General features: G+C 40.5%; 2 long non-coding RNA genes across 2 annotated transcripts; one reads left to right on the top strand and one right to left on the bottom strand.

The window, feature by feature from the left end:
* LOC126514470 (uncharacterized) lies at window positions 1–26,159 on the top strand. The gene is made up of 2 exons (XR_007595577.1): window positions 1–55; window positions 23,194–26,159. It is a non-coding gene; the product is annotated as an uncharacterized lncRNA (long non-coding RNA).
* On the bottom strand, window positions 15,326–23,198 carry LOC126514468 (uncharacterized). The gene is made up of 3 exons (XR_007595575.1): window positions 18,832–23,198; window positions 18,032–18,079; window positions 15,326–15,724 (listed from the first exon to the last, which is right to left on the bottom strand). It is a non-coding gene; the product is annotated as an uncharacterized lncRNA (long non-coding RNA).
* Window positions 26,160–26,950: the final 791 nt, after the last annotated feature.

Genomic DNA, 26,950 nt, shown 5'->3' with positions numbered 1-26,950 from the left:
ACCTGGGGCTGGAGAGATGGCTCAGTGGTTAAGAGCATTGCCTGCTCTTCCAAAGGTCCTGAGTTCAATTCCCAGCAACCACATGGTGGTTCACAACCATCTGTAATGAGGTCTGGTGCCCTCTTCTGGCCTACAGGGATACAGACAGAACATTGTATACATAATAAATAAATATTTTAAAAAAAAAAAAAACAACTCTTACCTGTCTCTTGCCTGCTGGTTTATCCATTTTGGCCTAACTAAGCCTCCATATTCAAGTAAGCCAATTCCTCAATATCTCTTGTCTCTCTTTCTCCTGGTCTTTCCACACACATATATACACACATATTCTTGGTTCTAGTACTCAGGAGAACTTGAATACAGAGGTTGTTGAGAAGACTATTATATTAAGTTGTCTTACAAAGACTGAAATTAATCTTATACTCTTAATTTCTTTGGAACACTGACAATTTTAAAAGCTATTAAATAAAAAAGATTTCCTACCTGGGAATGGTAATTTATGCTTGTGATTCTGGTACTTGTGGGGTTTGACACAGGCAGATCATTAATTCAAAGCTAGTCTGGAATACATAGAAGTTCAAAACCAGCTAGGCTAAATGAGACCTTGTCTGAAAAACATAATGAAAATGTGGTACATATACAACAATGGGATTGTATTCAGCCACAAAGAAAAACGAAGTTATGAGCTTCTCAGGCTAGAGAATGGAACTGAAAAATGTATTGAGTGAGGTGAGCGTGGCTCAGAAAGACAAACAGTGCATGCTGTTTCTCATTCAGATCCTAGTTTCTGAGTTTGATGTTTTATGTACCTGTTTATGTGGTAGTTAAGTGTATCTAGAGGACAGGAAGCTGGAAGCAGGCCAGGAGAGGGAGGGGAAGCTTCAAGAAAGGAGCACAGAGCAGGGCGGTGGTGGTGTAAGCCTTTAATCCCAGCACTTGGGAGGCAGAGGCAGGCAGGAGCACAGTAGAACAGATGTCCTATGAAAATGTTCTAAGAAAGTTGATGGGATGGATATTAGGAATAGAAAAGTTTAAGCGGGGAGATGGGGAGAAGAGATTCAACTAAAACCAAGGATATTTGGAAAAGTCATAAGGAAATTTGCTATCTAGTAAATTAATCTAAAGAAAGAGAGCGAGCAGGAGTGGTGGCACACACCCTTAATCCCAGCCCTTGGGAGGCAGAGGCAAGTGGATCCCTGTTGGGTGCCAATTTGTTGGGGGAGCAACTGATGAACTTAGCCATTACAAGGCAAAACAGATCTGATCTTTGGATTTCCTGCCTCATGGAAAAGTCTGCTGGATACTATGGGCCAGTAAGCTGAAGATGGGTGCCCACAACGTTACAAAAAAACTTTGGGTGATGTCCAGGCAGTGAGATGTCTCTGTCAATTCTAGAGTTTTGGAAGTTGCTTCCAATGCACTTCCTGTTAACTTAGGTAATATTATATTCTTCTGCAGTCTTTGATGGAGTTAAAGAATAGATAGTTACAGTTTTCCTTAGTTATGATAAAAGATAAAGTAGATATAAATATTGTAACTGTAATTCTTGCTTGATATCTGTTTTGTTGCATGTAATTTTACTATGTTAAAGTTAAAACCTTTCTTTTTATTTAAACAGAAAAGGAGGAATAGTGTGGGAAGTCCTTGTGTATATGTGGTGCTTTTATTGGTTAAAGAATAAAGAAGCTGAGCCGGGCAATGGTGGTGCATGCCTTTAATCCTAGCACTCAGGAGACAGAGGCAGGTGGAGCTCTGTGAGTTTGAGGCCAGCCTGGTCTACAAGAGCTAGTTCCAGGACAGGCTCCAGAGCTACAGAGAAACCCTGTCTCAAAAGAAAAAAAAAACAAACAAAAAGAAAATATAAAAAAAGAATAAGCTGCTTTCAGCCAAAGCTCAAAAAAATATTGATGCTGGAAAAGATATATATAGAGAGTAGGCAGAGTCAAGAGAGAAGCCATGTAGCTGCCACTGGAGACAGACACTTCTGCTGGAGCCCAGTGAAACTGTGCTCATGGTGATGCACTGAATAATGGAGATGGGATAGTTTAGGATAAGAGCGAGCTAGTAATTCACTTAAGCTATTCTATTGGCCAAACAGTATTGCAAACAGTATAGTTTCTGAGTGATTATTTCATGGTCTGGGCAGGTGGGAACGAAGTAACAGCTTCCCCAACAGATCTTGGTCAGTGTGAGGCTAGCCTTGTCTCTAGAGTGAGTTCCAGGACAGCAAGGGTTATGTAGACAGAACCTGTCTCAAAACAAATAAAGCAAAACAAAATTATTCAAGACAAACAAACAAACAATAATAAAAAGAGTTTTTGAATGGAGGTACTCTGCATGGGTGAATAAAGCTACTCCCAGAAGCCACAGGTAAAAATGAAGTAAAACGCTTGAATATGGATAACTTTTAATGCTTCAGACTACGTAGCTCTGTTTTCCCGAGTTCTGCACTTTCCTGCAACCAGATCTCACTATCCACGAGAGAAGACTATAAAGAGGAATTAGAACTCTCCAAGTCGACAGATGATGAAACCAAAGCAGGATGAGATCTATGTTTAGGGTCTTGCCCTTACAGTTGCACAAGGCAGGGAGCAGATGCCAGAATAAACTCCTTTGCCAAGTACTCTGTCTTTGAAATTCATTTGCTTCATGCCTCCTGTGCTAGGAATTTCAGACATAGATTCTCATCCATGTTCAGACAGTGAATCAGAGCTGTGCTTGCTGTATGGTCGGATACTCTCTCTATTTCTAGTAATTTTGTCACATATTGAAACATAAATTCAAAGGACCATGTGGTGGTGTGAATGAGAATGGCTCCCACAGGCTCATTGATTTGAATTCTTAGTCACTGGGAAGTGGTACTATTTAAAAAGATTAAGAGGCTTTGTTAGAGGAAGTGTGTCACTGGGGGAGGGCTTTGAGGTTTCAAAAAGTCAATTCTAAGCCCAGTGTCTCTCTCTTCCTGCTGCCTGTGGATCTGGATGTAGAACTCTCTGCTCCTTCTCCAGCACCATCTCTGCCTTCATGCTGCCATACTTCCCACCATGATGATAATGAACTAAACCTCTGAACTGTAAGCCACCCCAATTAAATGACTTCCTTTATAAGAGCTGCTGTGGTCATGGTGTCTCTTCACAGCAATAGAACACTGACTAAGACAGACTACTTTAAGAAAGAGAGTTTCAAATATCTGTATTGTATGTTCTCCATGTTTCCATTTTCATATTCTGGGGGCTGAGCATTCTCCAGGAGAGATAGTACTTGTAACTATACAAACAAAGATGTCTCTGTTTAGGTGGAAATGATAAAAAAGAAAAAAAAGTTCTTTATTTTTTAGGTAATTTTCCTTAAGATCTACCCCCTCTTTTTTATTGACTCTCACGAGTCATTTATATTGGAACTTCACATTTTGTTTTAGGAGGTGCTCTTTATTATCTGGTGAGAACATTTAAAAAGTTTGTCTCTGCCAGGCAGTGGTGGTGGACGCTTTTAATCCCAGCACTCAGGAGGCAGAGGCAGGCAGATCTGTTAAGTTCAGGGCCAGACTTATTTATATGTTGAGTCCCAGGACAGGCTGAGCTCACAGAGAGGTCCTTTCTCAAAAATAACACACACACATACACACACATACACACAAGAGAAAGAGAGAGAGAGAGAGAGAGAGAGAGAGAGAGAGAGAGAGAGAGAGAGAGAGAGAGAGAGAGGTCAAGTCAAGGTAAAATGCTTTTTGGCATTCAAAAATAAACAGATCTGGTGAGATGTCTTAACAGATTACACACACACACACACACACACACACACACACACACACACACACACACACACCAGTGGAACCTGGAACCTGTTGGCGCAAATCTGTAATTCCAGAACCCAGGAGATAGAGGGAAAGAGTTGCTACAAATTAGAAGACAGCCTGCACTACACAGCAAGTTCAAGTCAGCTAGGGTTACTTTGCAAGACCCAGTGTCAAATCAACAAAGAAAGCTAATAGAGAAAATAATAAAAGATCATCTAGAAAAATAGCTATTCCTTGCCATTGGCACTATCAATAGACCAAACAGTGCTCATGGAAGCTAGCATTAGTTTTTGCTTCCTGTCTGTGATCTGCCTAGCACACTATCTGGCCCCCGTGGCTAATAAACACTTGCTAAATTGTTTCTGTAATGTAAGTACCAGGAGTCTCTTTCAAGCAAGGTCATGGGTCAATCCATAATAATAATAAATGCAAGGGTTTACATGTTTCAGTCTATGTTCTCTAAATAGTTCATATGTGCATACCAATCTCAGGAGGTGGTTGATACTACTTCTTTAATAGACAAGAAGACTTAGACACACACAAAAAATAAGTAAAAGTGTCCAAAAGCTATAAACTATACAACCGCATATATTATTTTCTAAATTAGAAAAAGAACCCTTGGGTTTGGGCCAAGAACCAAGGATGTCTGCTAGCCTTAGAGTGGAGTGACTCATTTCCTCCTACAGCCTGGGGAATGGGTAACAGAGCAAAAGGATTTCAGAGGGTCATCAACCCTTGGGATGCTAGAAGGAGGCTGCAGAAAGCCAGAGGGAGGGAAGCAAGGATGATGAAGAGGAGGTGGGAGGAGGAAAGGGACAGAAGGAGTAAAGTCAAGGACAAAGCTGGCAAGGAGGATGGTGTAAATGACAGCTGGCTCCAGGGAATCAAGTTAACTTGTTTGTAGTGGAAGCATGCTTAAAATTTTAATATTTCCCCTGAACTCTTTTTTTTTTTTTTGATTTTTTCGAGACAGGGTTTCTCTGTAGCTTTTTAGTTCCTCTCCTGGAACTAGCTCTTCTAGACCAGGCTGGCCTCGAACTCACAGAGATCCACCTGCCTCTGCCTCCTGAGTGCTGGGATTAAAGGCCTGCACCACCACCGCCCAGCTCCCCTGAACTCTTAAAATCTGACAAGTTATAATGATCATGGTCTGCAAAAATGTCTGCTAGGGGGTGTGAAATGTGCATCCCTGGGCCAATTTGTGCGCTGATATCTTAGTTCCCCAGGGGACAGCTTAAGAAGCAAGGCCTTTGGGAGGCGATTAGATCAAGGGAGAAGATCCCTTCTTAATATGGCAGTGCTCTGGTAAAGGAGGACCAAGGGAGCTCGGTGTGCTTCATCACATGAGGACACAGAAGTAGACCGCCTATGAATCGGAAGCAGGGTCCTTACTCGACACTGGATCTTCTGGGACTTTGGTTTTGGACTACCCAACCTCCAAACTAAGAAAAAAAATCTTTTATAGTTTAAAAGTTGCTCAGCGAATGGTACTGTTATAGCCACCTGAGTAGACTAATACACTTTTAAATCAATGTTTTCTAAATAAAAATTAAAGTGGTATATGAAATTTAGTTTAACTTACTGAGTTTAAAATTTTTGTTTGGCATGTCTCTATAATAGAGGCAATCAAGAAGAAATGGTCTAGGTTAGATGAAAGTAATTTTTTTTAGTTTCTTTCTCATTAACTGAAAAGGTTGCCTTGCCAACTCTCTTGGTCAACCACTACAAAGAGACTTAAAGAAAGATAGGATTTCTGTTGCTGTGAACAGATATCATGACTGTGGCAATTCTTATAAAGGAAGGTATTTAATTGGGGTGACTGATTTACAATTCAGAGGTTCAGTCCATTATCATCATGGTGGGACAAAGTGGCATGCAGGAGAACATGGTGCTTGAGAGGTAGTTGAGTGTTTTATATCTTGTGCAGGCTATAGAAATCGGTCTGATACACTGGGTGTGGGTTGAGCCTGAGACCTGAAGAACTGCCTCCAAAGTGATGCACTTCCTCCAACAAGGCCATACCTACTCAAACAAAGCCACACCTCCTAAAAGTGCTACTCCCCATGAGATTATGGGGGCCAATTGCATTCAAACTACACATTCTTTCTGTTAGCTTGTAACAATAACATAATGCAAAATGCATTTAGTTCAACTTCAAAAGTCCCCATAGTCTATTACAGTCTCAACAATGTTTTAAAGTCCAAAGTTCAAAGTCTCTTCTGAGATTCATGTAATCTTTTAACTGTAATCCCCTGTAAAAATAAAAAAGCAGCTCATATACTTCCAACATATAATGGTACGGGATATTCATTGCCATTCCAAAACACAGGGAAGGGTGAATAGCAAAGGAAAACACAGGACAAAAGCAAGTCTGGAAAACAGTTGGGCAAACTCCAAATTCTACATTTCCATGCCTGATGTCAAAACGTTCTTCAGATCCCCCAATTCTGTTCAGCTTTGTTGACTGCAATATACTTCTTTCTCTTGGGCTGGTTCCACTCCCTATTAGTAACAGGGAGTATGGAGGCTAACCTTGCCTAACAGGGAGTATGGAGGCTAACCTTGTCTTACAGGGAATATGAAGGCTAGTCTTGTCTAATGGGGAGTATGGAGGCTAACCTAGTCTAATGGGGAGTATGGAGGCTAACCTAGTCTAACGGGGAGTATGGAGGCTGACCTAGTCTAACGGGGAGTATGGATATATGGAAGACTTGTTTGTGTTAGGACAAGGTCTTTGTGTAATTGCAAAGCTCAAGGTACCATCCTGCCATTATCCATATAGCTAGGACTGTAGATTCACTCACCCCTGTGCCTAGATAACTTCGCTTCTAGAATTTTATTTAGGGAGATTTTATCCTTCAGGGTTTTAAATTAAAGCAACTTTAGGTAGTTCAGGTGGAGGAAGTTCTTGGTAGGAGTGATAAGAGATAACGTAATCCTATACAACCACTAAGTTGACAATCCAAAGACTAATGAACAAGTCTTGGATCTATCCTGGCACATCAGCATGCTCCTGTAGTCGCAGCACTCAGGAGGAAGAGGAGAAATGATCACAAGCAAGTCTGAAGTCAGACTAGTCAATATAGTTAAACACCAGGCCAGCCAAGGCTATGTAATGAAGTCCAGTCTGAAGAAAACAAAAGACTTGGGTCTAAAGCTAAGCCAGTATTTCTCAACCCCAACACTTTGACATATAAAGGTCAAATGATTCTTTGCGATGAGAATCTGTTTTGTGGAATATTTTGTGGAAAATACTGTGGGATGTTTATCATCTCCAGCCTCTATCTGCTAGAATATTCTTCTCACCTGTAACAATGAAAGATGTCTGCCAGAATCACCAAATATCCCCTCGCAGATAGAAATTACCTCCTGGTTGATGATCCGTGACTAGATGCTGCCAGCATGTTGGGTTTGGGTGATGGTAGAGGGTGATTAAGAGTCAATAGCCAATCTATAGTGATGATGAGATAACAAGTTGGCATCTACATTCTATGCCCCGGTATCTAGAAAGGGGTCCTCAGATTCTAGAGGTCAGGGCAAAACTTTCCTGTTAGATGGAGGAATCAGGGCCTTTTGCACTAAAGAATAAAAATTCAGTGACTAAAACAAGACACCTATTTCTTGGGTCAAGTAGCATACTAAGATTTATTTAAAGGAAATATTAAAAAACCTGCCCAATAAGTATCAGCGAGGGATCTGAGGTGCAACTATGTCACCACACAGGGGATATTATGTCACTCACTACACAGATGCATTATGGGTGAGCTGGAACAGGGAGAAACGTGTGGAACTTCCTTTAGACTCTGGGTTTTATTAGTATTGCAGGATTTATTAGTATTGTGTAGTTTGATTAGGTTATCTTTTATGTTTTTTCCAATTTCTGAACCTATGAGATGGGGGAAGATGTTTTAATGTTAACTGTTTGCTATACTTCAGGCACCTTCATATATTATTCAATTCTCATAACTCATTGAGGAAAGTATTATAAGCCTCACTGTACAGTTAAAGTTTAAAAAGTTTAATAACTTATTCAAGGTTATATAGCTAGAAAGAAAATAAGCCAAAATTCAAATCCAAATTTGACAACCAAATCCTTGAATTTTCTGTAGTCATAAGCAGAAAGGTTCATACTGAATACTTTAAAAATTACTATAACCTCAAATAATTATAAAATAGCACAATGTCTAATTAGGGTGATGCTAATAAAAGCAAAGAACCTAAATCTGAAAAAAATTATTTTTAAAGAACTGACTAAAATATAACCAATACAACTAGCAATATATTCTACAGTACTATGGCAATCCTTTGTGGGTGTGCATGCCAGACATGGTGCTGGAGAAGGAGCTGAGATTTCTACATCTTTATCCCCAGGTATCAGGAGACTGTGTACTATACTGGGCATCATTTGCTCATATAAGACCGCAAAGCCACTCCCACAGTGACACACTTCCTCCAATAGTGCCATTGTGTCTGGGCCAAGTATTCAAACACATGAGTCTATTGGGGCCATTCCAATTCAAACCAGCACATTATCGTAATGCAGTAATAGCTAAAGTTGTAGCTGGGTGTGGTGACTCACATCTTTAATCCCAGCATATGAGAGGCTGAAGCAGGAAGACCACCATCAATATAAGGCCAGCCAAGACTACATAATGAGTTTTAGGCCATACTGAGTTACAGTTTGAGATACTGTTTCTCTAAACCCACAGATCAAAACCAACCAAACAAAAATGTGTCTGTTAGTTTGGGTCTTTGTTAGCCAAAAGCAACTTGGGGAGGAAAGGGTTTATTTGGTTTTCAAGTCCTGATCACAGCCCATCACTAAGGGACTTTAGGGAAGGTAATCAAACAGGAGCAAAGACAGGAAAACTGCTTACTAACTTCCTCGCTTCCTTGCTCTTCTTCAGCTACCTTTCATCCATAGCCCAGGCCTCCCTACCCAGGATGACACCATACAGTGTCATCAAGTAGCCATCAAGAAAATGCCTCCACCTTTAATCCCAGCACTCGGGAGGCAGAGGCAGGTGGATCTCTGTGAGTTCAAGACCAGCCTGGTCTACAGAGCTAGTTCCAAAGCCACAGAGAAACCCTGTCTCGAAAAAGACCAAAAAAAAAAAAAAAAAAAAAAAGAAAAAAAGAAAAAGAAAAAGAAAGAAAAAGAAAATGCCTCCAGAGACATGCCACAGACCCATCTGAGGGAGGCAGTTTCTCAGTTGAGGGTCCCTCTTTCTAGGTGTGGCATATGGACAACAAAATGGGCAGTGGCGGTGCACTCCTTTAATCCCAGCGCTCTGGAAGCAGAGGCAGGAGGATTTCTGTGAGTTCGAGGCCAGTCTAGTCTACGAATCGATTTCTAGGACAACCAGAGCTATTACACAGAGAAACCCTGTCTTGGAAAAAAAAAAACAAAATCCAAAACAAAAACAAACGGAAAATATTGATAATCAAGATTAGGCATCAGGCCAGGCAGTGGTGGCACACACCTTTAATTCCAGCATTGGGAGGCAGAGACAGGCGAATTTCTGTGATTTTGAGCCTGGCCTGGCCTACAGAGCTAGTTCCAGGACAGCTAGGGCTGTTACACAGAGAAACCCTTTCCTGAAAAAAAAAAAAAAAAAAAAAAGAAACCCTCCTTATATCTATGAAGAAAGGAAGCAGCTTATTCCATTTTAGAGAAAAAAAAAACAGATTTTTTTAAACAGTGAAGAATTACTAATTTCTAAGTGGGTTTATGCCAGCCAAGTATCACTCTGCATTCCCTGGGAGAGGAAGAATAGATGGGCACACTGGCTTTGTTGCTAGGCAGATGCGACTTGGAGTCTCAGCTTTGCTCCCATTATACCTTTGTGAAACTGGAAAAGCAACTTCAGCTCCCAGGCTATGGGAGATGCCTCCTAAAATGACAATGATCTGTGCCTCCTGGTACTTATGCCCTGTGTAATACTCTCACACTCTGAATAGGAACAGGATCCATGTATGTAGTCGGCTTGTTTTGAATGACTAGAATACAGCAGAAACACAGGGTTATCAGTTCTAAAACAACTAGATTATAAATAGATTGACTTAGGAAATAGGAATGGAGCTCAACAGTGTAGCATTTATCTAGCATGCACAAGGCTCTGTCTCCCAAACAACAAGACTACTTCGGTCTTCCTGGCACTTTCACTTGCTCACCTTGATTGAGCCAGCTCAGGTCTGCTGTGATCTGCCCTACAGAAGTCCATGTGTCAAGGAACTTCAAACAGTTCGAGACACACCGCATCCTGCAGACACCAACAAGCTTGGAAGTACACCATTCCCTAGTGGAGTCTCAAAATGATTACAGCCTGTGAGAGGTTCTGAAGCAGAGTTTGAAGCTAGGCTGCATCTGATTCTTGACACGTTAAAAACTGTGACTTAAGGAACACTGCTGTGGCCAGTCATGTAGCTCACTGGCCTTGTGTTTGCCAACCATGCACAAGGTGCTGGGGTCAATATGTTAGTATGTAAATACATAAACGTAAAAATTGATGTTTTAAGCTGGACCAAAAAAAAAAAAAAAAAACCAGCCAAACAAACAAACAACCAAAAAAACCCTCAAAAATTACTAGCCTTAAAATATCAACTTTTTTTTTTTCTCTTAAGACATGGCTTCTCTGTGTAGCAGTGTTGGTTGTCCTGGAACTCACACTGTAGACCAGGTTGGCCTTGAACTTGCAGAGATCTGATTACCTCTGACTCCAAAGTCCTGGGACTTAAAGTGTATGCCACCACCACCTGGCATTTTCCTTTCCTTTCCTTTCCTTTCCTTTCCTTTCCTTTCCTTTCCTTTCCTTTCCTTTCCTTTCCTCTCCTCTCCTCTCCTCTCCTCTCCCCCCCCCCCCCCCCCCCCCCTCCCCTCCCCTTCCCTTCCCTTTCTTTCTTTTTTCCTTCTTTTTTTAATGCATCAGATAACAAACTTCATCTTCAAAACAGGATTAATATACTACTTCACAGATGTATTAAATGAAATTACATAAAGCAATTGGCACTCAGTATATTATTATTATTATTATTATTATTATTATTATTATTATTATTTTGATTTTTCGAGACAGGGTTTCTCCGTAGCTTTTTTGGTTCCTGTCCTGGAACTAGCTCTTCTAGACCAGGCTGGCCTCGAACTCACAGAGATCCACCTGCCTCTGCCTCCCAGTGCTGGGATTAAAGGCGTGCGCCACCACCGCCCGGCTCACTCAGTATATTATTGAAGAGAAAAAAAAGTTACTATGAACTCAAGTTTACTCTTGCAGGCTACACTGTGTTATAACACTGTTGGTATTGAAATATATAATTATACTTTATAATTATAATGACTTTATAATTATAATGACTTTAAATAAAGCTACAGAATTTTCCATGGTGGTTTTACATAATTAGATCACTTTTTTTTTTGAGATGGATTCTCATGTAGCTAAGGCCAATACTGTACTCATTTTTCTACCTTCATCTCTTAAGTACTACAATTATAGGAGTGTGCTATCATGCCTGGCCAATTATTATTATTTACCTTTAAGAGATGAGGAAACTTAGGGCCAGAAGACTAAAGTGACTTGTTCGGGGTCCCACAGTTAGAAAGTTATTAGACCTGAGAGTCACACCTAATCCCTTTCCATCACTACCATGTAACTAACATTCAACCTTTACTTAGTAAAGAACCATTAGGCTAAGGTATAATTTTATGTTCAGAACACAAAGACAGATAAGAAACTCAAGAATCTGCCCTCTTGATGCTTACATTTTCTCTTATATACTATAATAAAATGAAAAAGTCAATTTAAGCATTTATTAAGAAATAGTCAAGGTTAAGTTTCAAAATATTTTGACTTGAAAATGCAATGTTTATCATTAGTTTTGTCACAACTCCCTAAGGTTATTTTATTAGCAGTTGTACAACACACAGCAGTGGCTTGGTTTATTTACAAATAGAGCTTTATATGTGGACTGAACAATTCTTCATTGATTATGATAACAGAGTTTGAGTTCTCAATTTCATAAGCTTTACTCATCTCTTGGCACATAGTTTAGCTGATAAGAGTGCCTTTTCTCTTAAGTATAAAAAGAATCAACAGTACAACAGATACAGATTACTCAGTAGTATTGCAGAATTTAGTGTTGGATTAACCCAAGAACAATATGAAAATGTCCTAACTCAGCTTACTGAGTAAAACTGAGAAGTCACTAAACTCAGAACTATACACAGAAAAAAAAACAAGATTCTGTACTCATCTGGATACTGCAGGTTTCAGAGTAACCTGTTTTCTAGAATAAATACAATTTATTGTCAGAACCTTGCTGGGGAATATTATTTTAACATGTGCTACTCTTGTGTATGCTGTATCTGATTATCAAAGAAGCTATGATTCTTTGCCTGTCTAAAACACCTGATAGTCCTAATAGAGTTGACTGGCCAATAGCAAGGCGGGAGCAAGGATAGGTGGGGCTAGCAGGCAGAGAGACTAAATAGAAGGAGGGCACACAAGGAGCCAGAGATTATGAAGAGGATGCTACAGGCCAGTCACTTAGCGACACAGCAAGCCACGGAGAAAGAAGTAAAGAAAAGTGTACAGAAGTAAGAAAAGGAAAAAGCCCAGAGGCAAAAGGTAGTGAGTTAACGTAAGAAAAGCTGGCTATAAACAAGCCAAGCTAAGGCTGGGCATTCATAATTAAGCATAAGCCTCCATGTGTGATTTATTTGGGAGCTGGGTGGTGGTGGGCCCCCATCCCCCTCAAAAGCAATATGAATAAAACATCACACAACAGAACCTACCCTCCCAACACATGCACACACACGCACACACACACACACACACACACAAGGTCTGAAAAAGTGGTTTGATTCCTGATGACAACTGTCTGATCAAACTGTGGTGCTTTGATAGATCCCATGTGTACATTTAGATGACATGCACTTCAAAAGTGGGTTGCTGTCAGGGCAGAAGTATTCACTTGTGTCTCTGCTTGGTTGAGAAGAAAAATGGTGAATCAGAGTTGCTGAATGAAACGGGTAAACTCTTCAAGCACGCCAAAATCATTTGCATGTTTGAAAAGAACACTACAGTTGTTTCCTTCTGCTAGCTTAACAAGCAGTGTCTTTTAGTTGATCGTCTGGGAGAGTAAAACTAACATTTGCTCTTCAAAGGTTCCTGTAAAGAGAATGAAGTCTTTCCTAAGTGTTAAACAATGAATTCTTTCATGGGTATTACTTAGTTATGTAGCTTATGAAGAATGAGTTACCTACCTAACGCCCATGAATGCTCTGAATATGGACGGACTAATACTTTTGAAAACACTATCACATAGCAGAGAAAAGCATTGGGATAAAGTCTTATTGTCTAAGTTTATTCCATGCTCAACTATTCAGATCACTAGTCTCCTTTACATAGTTTGGGAAGGAAGGAAAAAATACTTTTATATGAAGGCTTGATATCACGATTCAAGGAGAATTTAAAAATTCAATAGAATTTAAAAATTAACCTTAAAATAACTCCAACAACAAAATCTACTCACCAAGAATTCTCAGATGAGAGGAAGAGTAGGAAAGAGACATAGCAGCAAAGATTCAGCAGCTGTGCAATTGAAGGGATCTAGTTAAAGCCTCTTCATGTGATAGTCATTCCTTTATTTGATAAAAGGAAATGCAAAAGTCCTGGGGAGTTTTATATCAACTTGACACAAGGGAACCTCAGATCTGGCTGTAAGATCTGTTTTCTTAATTAGCGATAAATAGGAAAGGGCTCAGCCCATTGTGGGTAGGGCCATCACTAGGCAATGGTCCTATAATAAAGCAGGCTGAGCAAGTCAGTAAGTAGCTCCCCTCCATGGCCTCTGCATCAGCTCTGGCCTCCAGGTTTCTGCCGTTTGAATTTCTGTCGGGGACCAGCTTTGACAAAAATACCTCTTGCCAGGTTAGAGGCGTGGGGATTTAGAAATATAGTAAAGAATGTGAAGATGCGAATGAAAATAATAAAATGGAGAAACAAGATAGTATCGGGAGGGAATTCCAATGAGTATTGAATTTCCAATTACTTTAAATACCCCTGACCCTAAAAGGTAGGAGTGAGACAAAAAACTGCCTTAACATGATACTAGGAAAAGAGCATACTAATTGAAGGTTGTGAGGCTATATTTACAGTTAAACATTCTGTTGCTAGAATAAAACAAGTCACACTTAAACACCCTAGACCAAAGCATCCTGTAGGCAAACCACTCCCTGAGCAGAATCCAAACTTCTCTCCTTAAGGGAACTGGCACTTAGTTGGATCCTTAGATTTTTGTTTGAGTTTGGGACACATCTACTTCTCTATTCCTGGAGTTCAAGGTTTGGCTATTAGCCACACCTGTTGACAATAACCTTGAGAGAGCAGAACTCTCTGGTTCCTGTCTAGGTCCCTTTGTTTGAGGTAGAAATAACCTTGAAGGAACTAGAGGTAAGTTTCAATTCTCTGATCTTTGGTCAACAGGGAAATAGGCTGACATTTTCGGGCCTCCACAGATTTCTGTCCTGACTTTTTTGATGATGAACAGTGATGTGAAAATGTAAACCAAACAGATCCTTTACTACACAAACTTGCTTTTTGGTCACAGCAATAAAAACTCTAAGACATGCTGGGCGGTTGTGGCGCGCGCCTTTAATCCTAGCACTCAGGTGGCAGAGGCAGGCGAATCGCTGTGAGTTCGAGGCTAGCCTGGTCTACAAGAGCTAGTTCCAGGATAAACTCCAAAGCTACAGAGAAACCCTGTCTCGAAAAAAAAACACCCCCACCCCCCAAAAAAACCCAACAACTCTAAAACAGCAAATTTGGGGATTTTTAAAGATTACAGGTCTGACTTGTGCACTCTATTTCTCTAGGTCAAACCAGGTAATCGTTCAATTTAAATGACACAAAGAGCGTGATAGAAAAGGGTTACATAGTATGAAAGAAGCCCAAAGTATGTCCTACTCCTAAAAACAGTCACAAGCCAGGGACACCGATGCACATCTGCACTCTTAGTACTTGGGAGGCTGCAGCAGGATAGAGTTCTAGGCTAGCTTGGGCTACAAGGAGAATTCTGTGCTATCCTGGGTTACAGAGTCCCTATCTCAAGGAAACAAAACCAGAAAACTGAGTCTTTCAACTACTATGTACATTTCTCAAAGTGGCCTTTAAAGTAAAAGATCTCATAAGTCTTTCAAAGTACCATCATAAAAATTTAGCTTTTTGGGCTGGAGAGATGGCTCAGTGGTTAAGAGTATTGTCTGCTCTTCCAAAGGTACAGAGTTCAATTCCCAGCAACCACATGGTGGCTCACAACCATCTGTAATAAGGTCTGGTGCCCTCTTCTGGCCTGCAGGTATACATGCAGACAGAATATTGTATACATAATAAATAAATATTTTAAAAAAATTTAGCTTTTCAAGACTGTCTTGTGTAGGGACCATGCTTATATTAATGGCTTCTTTAGAGTACTTATTTAAAGCTTTTGACAAAAAATAACTTTTAAAGTAGAAAACTACTCAAACTACTTATGCCTGGAATGTCCTCTACAAATCATGACTTACTAAGGTGCTGTTTATAAATTTCATCATCTTTATTAACTGTAGTGGGTTGAATGAAAATGGTTTCCACAGGCCCCTAAGGAGTGGTATGACTGGAGATGTAGCTTTGTTGGAGGAAGTACGTCACTGTATGTGTGGGTGGGGGGAGGTTCGAGGGTTCAGAAGGTCAAGCTTGTTCTTCCTGCTGACTGCCAATCCAGAGGGAGAACTCTCAGCTGCCTTTCCAGCTGCCCAAGTGCTGCCGTACTTCCGTGCAATCGCAATACTGGACTAAACGTCTGAACTGGAAGCCACCAATTAAATGTTTTCCTTCATAAGAGTTGCAGTGGTCATGGTGTCTCTTCACAGCAATAAAACCGTAAGAGGCTAACCTTCAGCAAATTAAAGAAAAATTGAACAGGTTCTAATCTCTAATTTCAATCATATAGCAAATTCAGGACTAGCCTAGTGTAAACTTAAAAAAAAATCCATGAATTGTCAAGTTGTCCCACTGAGAGAAAAGAACGTTTGATGATATCTATTGTTAAGTCATGTTCTGATTGAGCTTTTCATCTATAAAACGATACCAGTTGTAGTTTTAAGTGGAAACCCTAGTGGATGGCTAGAAAACCATGTTAATCTGGGACAGCACATACCACAGGAAAGTTCAAGAAATTCTTCTTACTTATTGCTTTCCTTTTAGACCAGACCACCATGTTAAGATAATTTTGTATAATAATAGAAAATACAACTAAAACTGTTTTGGACATTAAAAACTATTTATTAGTCCAGTTAATTAAAAAAAATGAAAGCAAGGTAGTGGTCAATTGTATGGTTTGGTTAGGGCCCAAGTTTTAATTTCTCATCCTATTTTTGGCTTTGCACTCATTTATATGCATTGGTTTCCATAGGTGGTGAGTTACGGCGCCACAGTACTCTAGCGCTGTCATGCATACATGTCACTTCCTCAAAGGTAAAGAAATAGTTCCTTTTCTTTTTGTTTGTTTTGTTTTGTTTTTTGAGACAGAGTTTTTCTGTTGCTTTGAAACCTGTCCTGGAACTCTCTTTGTAGACCAGGCTGGCCTCAAACTCACAGAGATCCGCCTGTCTCTGCCTCCCAAATGCTGAGATTAAAGGTGTGTACCACTACCACCCAGCTAAGAAATATTTTCTAACTCCCCCAAATATTGTCTTTGCTTTTTACTAGCCTATACTGAGCTATATACATTCCTGTAGCTAGAATAATACTATATCTTAATTGGCTTAGCTCCAAGTTCCTGAAGAATAGATCCAAGTTTTTTCAAATAGTGGGTTAAAACCCCCAAATGAATCAATCTTAGCCGTTATTTAAGAAGTTAAATACAGAACTTTAAAACTATATAAACCTAGCAGATGCACTACACATATGCGAAATTAGGGCTGTTAAGGAACTTCATTATACACACATAGAACATGATGTAAAATATTTCTTGTGGAATGGGGTAACTCCATCATGATCTTGGGGTAGTCTGAACAAGAATGGCTCCCCTAGGCTCATGTATTTGCATGCTTAGCCCCCCAGCTGCTGAACTACTTAAGAAAGATTAGGAGGTATGGCCTTTTTGGATGAGGTGTGTCACTAGGGGTAGGCTTTGCGGTTTCAAAAGCCCACACCAGGCTCAGTGACTCCCTCTCTGTCTACAGACCAGGATGAAAAGCTCTTAGCTACTGTTCCAGCACCGTGCCTACTTGCTGTTCTGCTCCCCACCATGATTATGGATTAGCCCCCTGAAACTATAGTCAAGTCTCCAATAAAATGCTTCCTTTTAAGTTGCCTTGGACATGGCATCTCCTCAGAGCAATGTAACAGTAACTCTAACAGATTTATGCTCTACCAACTGAAGACACATAAGATGGAAAAGATAACTGGACATAACTGCATACATTTTAGCCTTTCTTAAATGTTTCCCGAATTTCAAAGCATGTCTCCCTCTCTCAAACACTTCATTCTTTCCAGTCAGTATCCATGAGAGGGCAATTTGTTAATTTTATCATTTGATTGATGGGAAATATGGTAAAAGAATACATGAGAAAGCTTAGCTTTAAGAAAACAAATTGTTGAGTGGTGGTGGCACACACCTTTAATCTCAGCACTTGTGAGGCAGAGGCAGGCAGAGCTCTGTGAATTCATGGCCAGCCTGGTCTACAGAGCAAGTTCTAGGACAGCCAGAGCTATGCAGGGAAGCCCTGCTTCAAAAAACAAAACAAAAATATTTAGGCTTATTAATTTTACGTGTTTGAGTGTTTTGTCTGAATGTATATAAGTATACCACATGTGTGCCTAGTGCCCATAGAGGTCAGAAGAGTTAGATCTCCTGGAACTGGAGTTATAGTTGGTTAAGAGATACCATGTAGGTGCTGGCAACAAAACCTGGGTCCTCTGCAAGAGTAACTAAATGTTCTGAATGACTAAGCCATTATCTACAAACACACACACACACACACACACACACACACACACACACACACACTTTTTAATTTCAAATAACTGAGTCCCTAATCCTTATTTGAGTTTAAACTTTGATCGTATCTTGCAAGAATTTTAGAGCTCACTTCAGTTAAGTCTTTTCATTTAAAAAAATTAACTAAAGCCTAGAGAGGGATGAACTTAAATGTAAGACAGTTAATTAGTTACGGAACACAAGTCTCTTGATACTTACTCTAGAATTCTTTCCACTGAGCTAATTAACAGTACTCATTTATAGTAGCTTAAAAAGAAAAGAAAGAAACATGCATCAGTTCCACAGGTTTCCAAACAGTTCCATGTTTCCAAAGCCATTTTGTAAATTGTAGGTGATTCCATTTTAGGGATAAACAATCATAAGGCAACAGGGAGTTTTCCAATGAAATGCTGCCTTTGAAGCACTTAAAATCCAGACTAGTCTCTGACCCTGTTTACGGGAGGCTTTATGAATTGTAGTTCACCTTTTAGCTAGAAAATTCAATCCACTTTTCTATGATTAGAAATTTGGCAGGGTGGTGGTGCGAGCCTTTAATCGCAGGTCAGTCTCTGAGTTCAAGGACACTCTGGTCTACTGAACAAGTTCCAGGGCAGCCAGGACTGTACAGAGAAACCCAGTCTTGAAAGAAAAATACATACAGTTGCTGTTAAAAATAGTGTTGCTGCTGGGCATGGCGGCGCTCACCTTTAATCCCAGCACTCAGGAGGCAGAGGGGCAGGTGGATCTCTTGAGAATTCGGGGCCAACATGGTCTACAAAGAGAGTTCCAGAACATACAGAGATATGCAGAGAAATCCATCTCAAAAGAACAAAAACCAAAACCAAATAAAAAAAGAAATGAATTTTATAAATGACCCACGAGAAACCTTATGTGTGGATATAAGTCAGATTAAAAGGGACAATCCTCACTAAGAAATCTAAGTAATTTCAACTATTTGAAATACAGAGATTAAAGATAAAATCCTTTGGAGTTGAACTCCTCTGAGCTTCACTGCTTACCACAGGTAGGCTGGGTAGGTAGTCCTTGACAGTACCCTTTAGACCCCAAGTAGTTGTTCTATTAAGTCAAATGATGTTTATTTCTTCTTTTAAGACTTCTTTTCTTTGTGGAAGAGTGATCAGAGAGTGGCTTCCCTCTGGCTGGAGAGGCTTCTGTGTTCAAGGATGCTGTCTGCACAATAACCAAAGGGCTTGTGAACCGTCACGGGGACTGGCAGTGCTGCCCGCTTGTTAAGGGCAAGAAGTATTTAAACACAGAGGAAAAGAATCTTCTCTTTGGGGATTCAGGTATAACTAAGAGAATAGAACAAGTCAGAAGAAGGTATGGTGTGGAGTTAGTAATCATCCAGCCAGCAACAGACCATCTTTATAGCTAGCAGCCCACTCTCTCTAGTTATGCAAGTCATAATACAAGGGGCCAGACAGGTTTCAGAATACTTGGTGTCAAGTTGGGTAAGGTCAGTCTTAGACGTCCAATAGCAGACAACAGGGTCCCAGTTAAAGAAATCGAATTTAAATAGAAGAAACCAGACTGCCCAACAACGTGGTCCAGAAAAAGACAGGAAAAGAATGTATTTGAAGAACGAGACATCCTGGAGAGAGATTTAATCAAGCCCAGCAATCACACATGGAGTCTTCTAATTACCAGATTCAGTTCAAGACAGACACAGGCTCAGCTCTGCACATGCTTCTCAAACTGGGGTGTGTTTAATACCAGGCTTGTACATAGAATGTACAGCACCGATGGGAAACTATGATGTATTTTTGAATATTTAACTTTGTATTACAGCAACTGGTATTTTTTTTTACAGGAAAATAAAGTTATAGTTTAAAGTAAATGGTCCATTTTGGATGAGTTTAGAAAAAAACAGATTTCAAAGAAATATTCAGATTTTAGGAGGGGATGGGCTGAACTTATAAAGTCACTGTTCACTCTTTGAAAAGTCTGAAAGGCAATGACAGAGAAAAGTACCATCTTTGAGAAAGACTAAATTTTGTTAGTCAGTGTGACCTTGCTCAAGCCCAAGTCTCGCAGTATTGTCAGAAACATTAATCATAAACAACACATGTACTAAGGTGACTGACAAATAGACGTTTCTTTCAAAGCTGACAAAGGCAGGAGGAGAGCGAGAACCTTGACAGAAGTGTTTCATTTTGCCTCTTATCAAAATGTTTTCTGGTGGGCTGGAGAGATGGCTCAGAGGTTAAGAGCACTGGCTGCTCTTCCAGAGGTCCTGAGTTCAATTCCCAGCAACCACATGGTGGCTCACAACCATCTATAATGAGATCTGGCGCCCTCCTCTGGTGTGCAGGCATACATGGAGGCAGAATGTTGTAAACATAATAAATAAATCTTTAAAAAAAAATAAAAGAACTGCTTAACATTTAAAAAAAATGTTTTCTGGCTTAGAAAACTATTGAGACTCAGTGAAATGTTAAGTCAAATTGATTGGGAACACTTGATACAGTAGAGAACATATGTCACACACTTATCTGGGTCACAGTCTTTAAACACATTCTCTCTTAACTTTAAAAATCACCCTGAAAAGCTAATTTAAAAAATGAATTAACTGAGCTGGCTGGTAGTGGTACACACCTTTAATCCCAGCATTCGGGAGACAGAGGCAGGAAGATCTCTGTGAATGCGAGGCAAGCCTGGTTTACACACTGAATTCCAGGACAGCCAAGGTTACACAGAGAAACACCCCAATAAAATAAAAACAAAAGAATTAACAGGAGTTTAGCAAAGTTCAGAATGCTGTAGTCAAACATCTAGGTAAGTAGTAGAATGGACATTTGAGCCCAAGCCATTTTACCATAATTTGCCAAAATAGGAGAATAAAAGTTTCAGTGAGTGAGATTAGATAATGACTATTTGTGGTAGCTCTTTACCGGAGCAGCATGAAATATTTACCAGAACTGGTTATCAATGTTATAGGAAAAGCAGTTCAAAGACAGTAAATCAACAGGACATTTTTATAGTATTCCAAGAATAAATTAATAGCATTACTAAATTAAGTTAGTCATCCAAGTCTCATAATTGCTAAAGTGCAATGGAATTTGAAATAATCTAAGAAGAACTGAGAAAATACCTAAGTATTCATTATTTCTTCCCCCTTCCCTCTGTAGTTCAGAGTGTATCAAAATGTTAGGGCACATCTCAGTGACTTCCACAGAATGGCCATACTGAATTCTTGGTCACAGAGTACCTGAGCCACAGCCAAAAACCCAAATACGGTGACACATGTCACCATACCAACTAGTGAAGTAAGAAATCTTTCCTTTTTTTTTTTTTTTTTGTTGGTTCTCCTTCACTATCCTCCTTCTCTTCTTTTTACTGAACTTTAGTAAAGGTTTTTTTGTCAGCTAATAAAGGTAGAGAGCTGTGTAAGACCCTCTAAAAGATCAGCCCAGTAACTTTTGAAATCCCCATAGACCACACAATCAAAGTTTCCTTCTACAGATGAGGCCCCAAACTCCAATTTTCTTAACAATGATGACATTTTTTTCCTCTTTTTAAAAATTTTTTCTATTTTCTTTTATTCTTTATTTTTTCTACAATGATGACATTTTATCAAACACTGTAAACACTGTTACATCTTCCTTGCATTGACAGATTAACTTCATTATCTGTATTGAGAGATTAGGTGCTGGAGGTTTATTATGTTTAGATGAATCAAGATGCTATTGAAAAAGCTGATGTCTTTACCTTTATATACAGCTTGTTTAGTTTCTAAATGTCTTTGAAGCTTACTGGGGCTAAAGAGCATTGGATAAAATCTTACAGAATACACACTGAGCATGGGGTATATCTTGATTTCCAAAGTAAGTAAATCCAAAGGAGAAATAACTTTCATCATAGTTTCTCCTTTCTATTTTCTTACTCAATGTTGCTATTTTATTGGAATTGGACATAAATTCGACCCTGGAAAGCTCACCTTCTGGTTTTATAGAAACTGAAGACTTCAAAGGTTCATCTTCACTTTGTACTATCCCAACCTGTTGACTGTCTGATTCAGATACAATTTGGGAACAAAATGATTCTGTTCCTTGTTTAATACTTCCTTGTTTCAGCAAAAGATCCAGGGGTAATGAGTTTGTGGTGCAAAACAGGGCTTATTTAGATTTAACACCGAGTATCACATATGGTTTGAAATGATAAGACGAGAAACAAAGAAGAGAGAAGATACATAGCAACACACTGGTTAATTTGTAAATGCTTCATTTTGAAGATGGAACATCACTTGTTCTTTTATTCTTTTATCAGGTGATCTCATGCGACTTCCTGGTGCTCTCAGGTACGGCACACCTTTCTTAAGGGCAGATTATCACATAAAAATAAAAACTACAGAAATGAGTTTAGTAGTCAAACTTACGTTCAAATCAACTTATAGTAAAATTACAAAGAAAATTATTGATAATATAAATTTTTTTCTCAAAAGACTCATAGAATATTAACATTCTAAAAAACAATCTGGGAACTATTAGGCTACGAAATAATAATCTGTATATTTCAAGGAAGAGCTCTTTAGAAACATCTTTAGGAACCCTTCCATGGCAAGAGTTAGTAACCACTTAAGACCATACAGTAAAAAAGCTTGCTTTGTGGGTCATATAGGCTCTGTGGCAACTGTTCAACTCTTTGGTACAGCATAGCAACAGATGAAAGAATGTGTAGGTGTTCCAATAAAACTTTATATACCAAAACAGACTGTGTGGCCTATAATTTACCAACCTTATCTCATAGCAGAGAGTATCTTAGAATTTCTTTTATCTTTCTGATAACTGTTGTCATTAGATGCATTTAATGTTGATAGTATTGTATATCAGAAGTCTCTCTCCAGGGCTGCAACAAATCTAATAAGCTATATTGAAAACACTGTTTTCCAAGACAGAGAATTCTAGTGTATCCTAAGCATTTTGTGTTAACAATAAGGAGTAAACTACAGACCAAAAAGGAGATATTTCTTCTCTGGACTTAAGAGAACATAATTTTACATTATCTTAATTAAGACTTTTTAAAAGTAGTGTACAATGTTATTAATTACTCTGACTACTGTTGTGTTAGAAGTAATAGTCAGAATCTTAAGAAAATATAAACTCGCCAGGTGGTGGTGGTGCACACCATTAATCTCAGCACTCGGGAGGCAGAGGCAAGCGGAACTCTGTGACTTCAAGGCCAGCCTGGTCTACAGAGCGAGTTCTAGGACAAGCTCCAAAGCTACACAGAGAAACCCAGTCTCATGAAACAAACAAACAAATATAAACCCACTTTAAAAAGTTTTTCTCTTGGGGCTGGAGAGATGGCTCAGTGGTTAAGAGCATTGCCTGCTCTTCCAAAGGTCCTGAGTTCAATTCCAGGTCCTGAGTTCAATTCCCGGCAACCACATGGTGGCTCACAACCATCTGTAATGAGGTCTGGTGCCCTCTTCTGGCCTGCAGGCATACATGTAGAAAGAATATTGTATACATAATAAATAAATAAATATTTAAAAAAAAAGTTTTTCTCTTATGTAACAAAAGAAATAGAAGAGTAATGCAAACTTAAAACTATCTAATGAATACTGTTTTTTAAGTTTTAAATTAAATTTGTAAGCTATACAGATTGATCCTGTTGAGGTTACAAATTAAGCTGTCTTTTCCTTTCAGATTCTCAATCAAATGGTTTTCCTGTCAACCGCCAGTAGGTAAGATACCTGAAACCAACACTTCTTTCTGCAATCACTCTCTCCATCTTGATAGTTTGAAATGCAGACTCTTCAAAAGAATAAAATTAAGGGACTGGGTGGGAATGGGAGTAACCAGAAGCCTAGAACAAGGAAAGTTAAAATTAGACATTGCACCAATCAGAAGCGCAAACTTCCACTATGAACATCTATCGTGTTGTAAGTAGTCAACACAAATGATTCTCCACACAATGCAGCTCTTAGATGTAAACACAAAGTGCCCATCATGTCGTAAACATGCTAATATTTTCATTCTCCTTACTATTCCGGCAATTTTCCTGCTTTGAAATGTTTTCTTACCCACTGACAACACAGGAATTTTTTTTTTTTTTAGAAAAAACAAGACAAAGCCTATTTTTAAAAAGGACTGTCTCATCTCAATATCTCTAAAACTAAGCATTGAAGCTAAAATGAAACACACGCGAGTGTTACACGACATATGCCGTTATGATAACCAAATTCTGTCCCCAATCTGACAACTAATGCTTACTGAGTAACTGTTTATTATTATCTGTGAACTGTCAGTATCTGTGCGCAGTTCCACACATAGGTTAATTCATCCAGTTGTCAAGAACCTGGGAATGTTAATGACTGCACTTTAGAAAAAGGCACGGAGAAGTTGTTGCCCGCTAGGTTAACACATTTTGTGAGTGAAGAATCAAGAACAGAGCCCCCAAAGCTTGACTGTACATCCCACGTGCTTCTCCATTACGTGTGACTTTTCTATTTCATCAAGCGCTACAGCCACCTGGTACCAAGAGTGGGTATGTGTGCAGAAACAGGTTCCCAGTGTGTTGCAACTGTGACGGGCAGCAGTTACAAAACCTATTCCCGTCTTGATTTGAATTTGGCAAAAACAAAACAAAACCATTTCATGGAACCAGTGGCTCACCATAAAATTAGAATCCCCTCCCCTTGTCAAGTGGGCAGAGAACAAGTAGCTTCATTTTCTTAAAACAGCGCCTTATGCCTTTCTCTTCAGAGGTAATTTCTGCCAGCTCTTGAGGACAAATAACCTGTGCTCCTAAGTTTTCAGTTCACTCCCTGAACGGGGAACACTTGGGTCTCCCCTTTGGTCTGAACTGAAAGGCAAGCAGTCCTTCCACCTTCCTAGCCTTCGCTGTCGGCTGTCGAAGGGGAGGGAGCGCAGGCCAATCACAAAGGCTAGGAAGCAGGAAAGCAGGAGAGGCCAGGCGTCTTTCCGACACGGTCACCCCGCGGCCGGGGACAGCCATCCCGCGGTGACTCGGGGAGGGGCGGAGTGTCACGGGCGTGCACTGCCCGCGGACCGCCACGCCCCCGGAGGCTCGCTTCCCGCCGTAGCCCACCCTGGCCTCCGGACTGCTCTCGCCCCGGGATGTCACCTGTGCCGTCGACACGAAGTCGTGTCAACACCTTTCCATCCCATCAGCTTACAGCTGCAGCGCAGCGAGCGCCCCGGTCCCAGGCCAGCACGAGACCGCCATCTTAGACAGCTCCAGCCAGCGGCCATTTCAGAGCGGCCCCCTCGCGGGCGCCTCTGCCCTCACCTTCAGCGAGCCCTGAACCAGGTTTAGAGCCAGCCGTCTCGGACTGGAGGGAGGAGCGAGGGATGAAAAACAAAGCCGGGGGAGGAGGATGCGGGGCGGGGTGATGCTGTCAGCTCGGGGATACCCTACGACGCCTCAAAGGCTTTCGATCTTGGGACTGAAAATCCCTTCAGTGCTCCGCGGCGGCCAGACGCTACGATCTGAGCGACTTCGCCGCCGTCCAATCAGCGCCAGAGTTTATCCTTCGTCACCAGTCCTCGCTGAGCACTGAGGCGGGACTAAGGGTCCAGGCTTGGTAGAGGCGCCGGGCGGCTGAGCTCCGGGTCCGCCGCTGGGTCAGGAGCGGATTCCCGGGCTCCGCAGTTCCACCTGGGTGATGCTGCCAGCTAGGCGGAGCCCAGGCCGGCTTTTCCCTCAGCTCAGGTGGCCTGAGCGGGCGGCGCTGTCGGGTGTGGATCGGAAGCTCGCGAGCCGGTGCTGCTGGATCTCAGCCCCACTCCATTGCCCGGACGTTCAGCACCGGGAAGCGGGAAAACTCACTTTCTCCCCTCTGCATCATCCTCGGCCATGGCAATCAGGCCCTGCCGAGGTCAAGTCTCCTGTAGTCAGGTCTCCCATGTGGCCCAGGGGTGAGACGAAGGGGAAAGTCCTTAGATCTTTTTCTCTTTCTGAGGTGCCTCTCAGTTACCGACTCATCCCTGACCCCTCCGCTGGTGGGCTGCATTTGCATTTTTAAGTCGTCCATCTTCGTCCCCTCTTTTTCCCAAAAGGGCGAGGTTAGGATTGAGGCCGTGTGCGCTCTTCTCTTTGCTATTGTGTGGCATCCCTGTAGATCCGAAGGCTTTCCCCAGATCGGCACCTTGAAATAGACGCAGTGTGTGAAAGTACAGGTCGTATTAGACACTGGGTTTCGTTATTTTCAAAATAACATTTTGGCCTTTTGAGACTTCACAGAAATGGCTGAAGGTTGGGTCGTTTATTTCAGACCCTGCAAGCAACGACAGAAAATTCTCCATTTGGCATTAACACCGAGGGGAGATTCTCTTTTTCTTAAACATGCTTCTTCAACTTGTGATCAGTCATCTTTATATGGTGAAAGAAACCTAACGCCTAATAATAGTTTTCAGGGCCGAATGAACTTGTCTAGCTTCAAAATAATTTTGGAATATTTCATACATTTATTTTATGTTTACAGAAATCTAAACTTCACATATCTGGTTTGTATCTTTGGAAACTGAAAAAAAACTCAAAAATAAAACAATGGGAAGAATAATTAAACATTAATAGACTGAAGATTCTACAATGTTCAGACATACAGATGGTTTTCTGTAATTGCTTTGCCAAATTATTAGAAAACACTGATTATGAGATAAATACAAGCAATGGAGAACTCAGCCAATAATGACAATAGCTAGTATTTATTGAATATGCTGTAGAAGCGAGGGCTGTATGCACTTTTAAATGTATTAACTCATTTTTCTCTTTAACAGTCTTTTTTTTTATTTTTTATTTTTTGGTTTTTCGAGACAGGGTTTCTCTGTAGTAGCTTTGGAGCCTGTCCTAGAAGTAGCTCTTGTAGACCAGGCTGGCCTTGAACTCACAAAGATCCACCTGCCTCTGCCTCCCAGAAGGGCTCCTGAAGAACAATTCCCAAGTTTAATCTCTCACAGGTACACACACACACACACACACACACACACACACACACACACCAAATAAAAAAACCTTGTAACCTAGGGCTCAAGTAAGATCATCACTGGAAGAGTGACAAAAGCTCAGTGCCTGTGGGGTCTGAGGTGGCAGTTCTGTGGCTGGATTGCACTGCAGTCCAGTTCTCCAGAAGAGAGGGTGAGCCAAGAAGCT

Source organism: Alexandromys fortis, unplaced genomic scaffold (assembly GCF_014885135.2).
Source record: "Alexandromys fortis isolate MF-2015 unplaced genomic scaffold, M_Fortis_MF-2015_v1.1 scaffold_129, whole genome shotgun sequence".
NCBI classification, from domain to species: Eukaryota; Metazoa; Chordata; class Mammalia; order Rodentia; family Cricetidae; genus Alexandromys; species Alexandromys fortis.
Note: the sequence above shows the minus strand (reverse complement) of the source record. Positions and strands in the feature narration are given on the sequence as shown.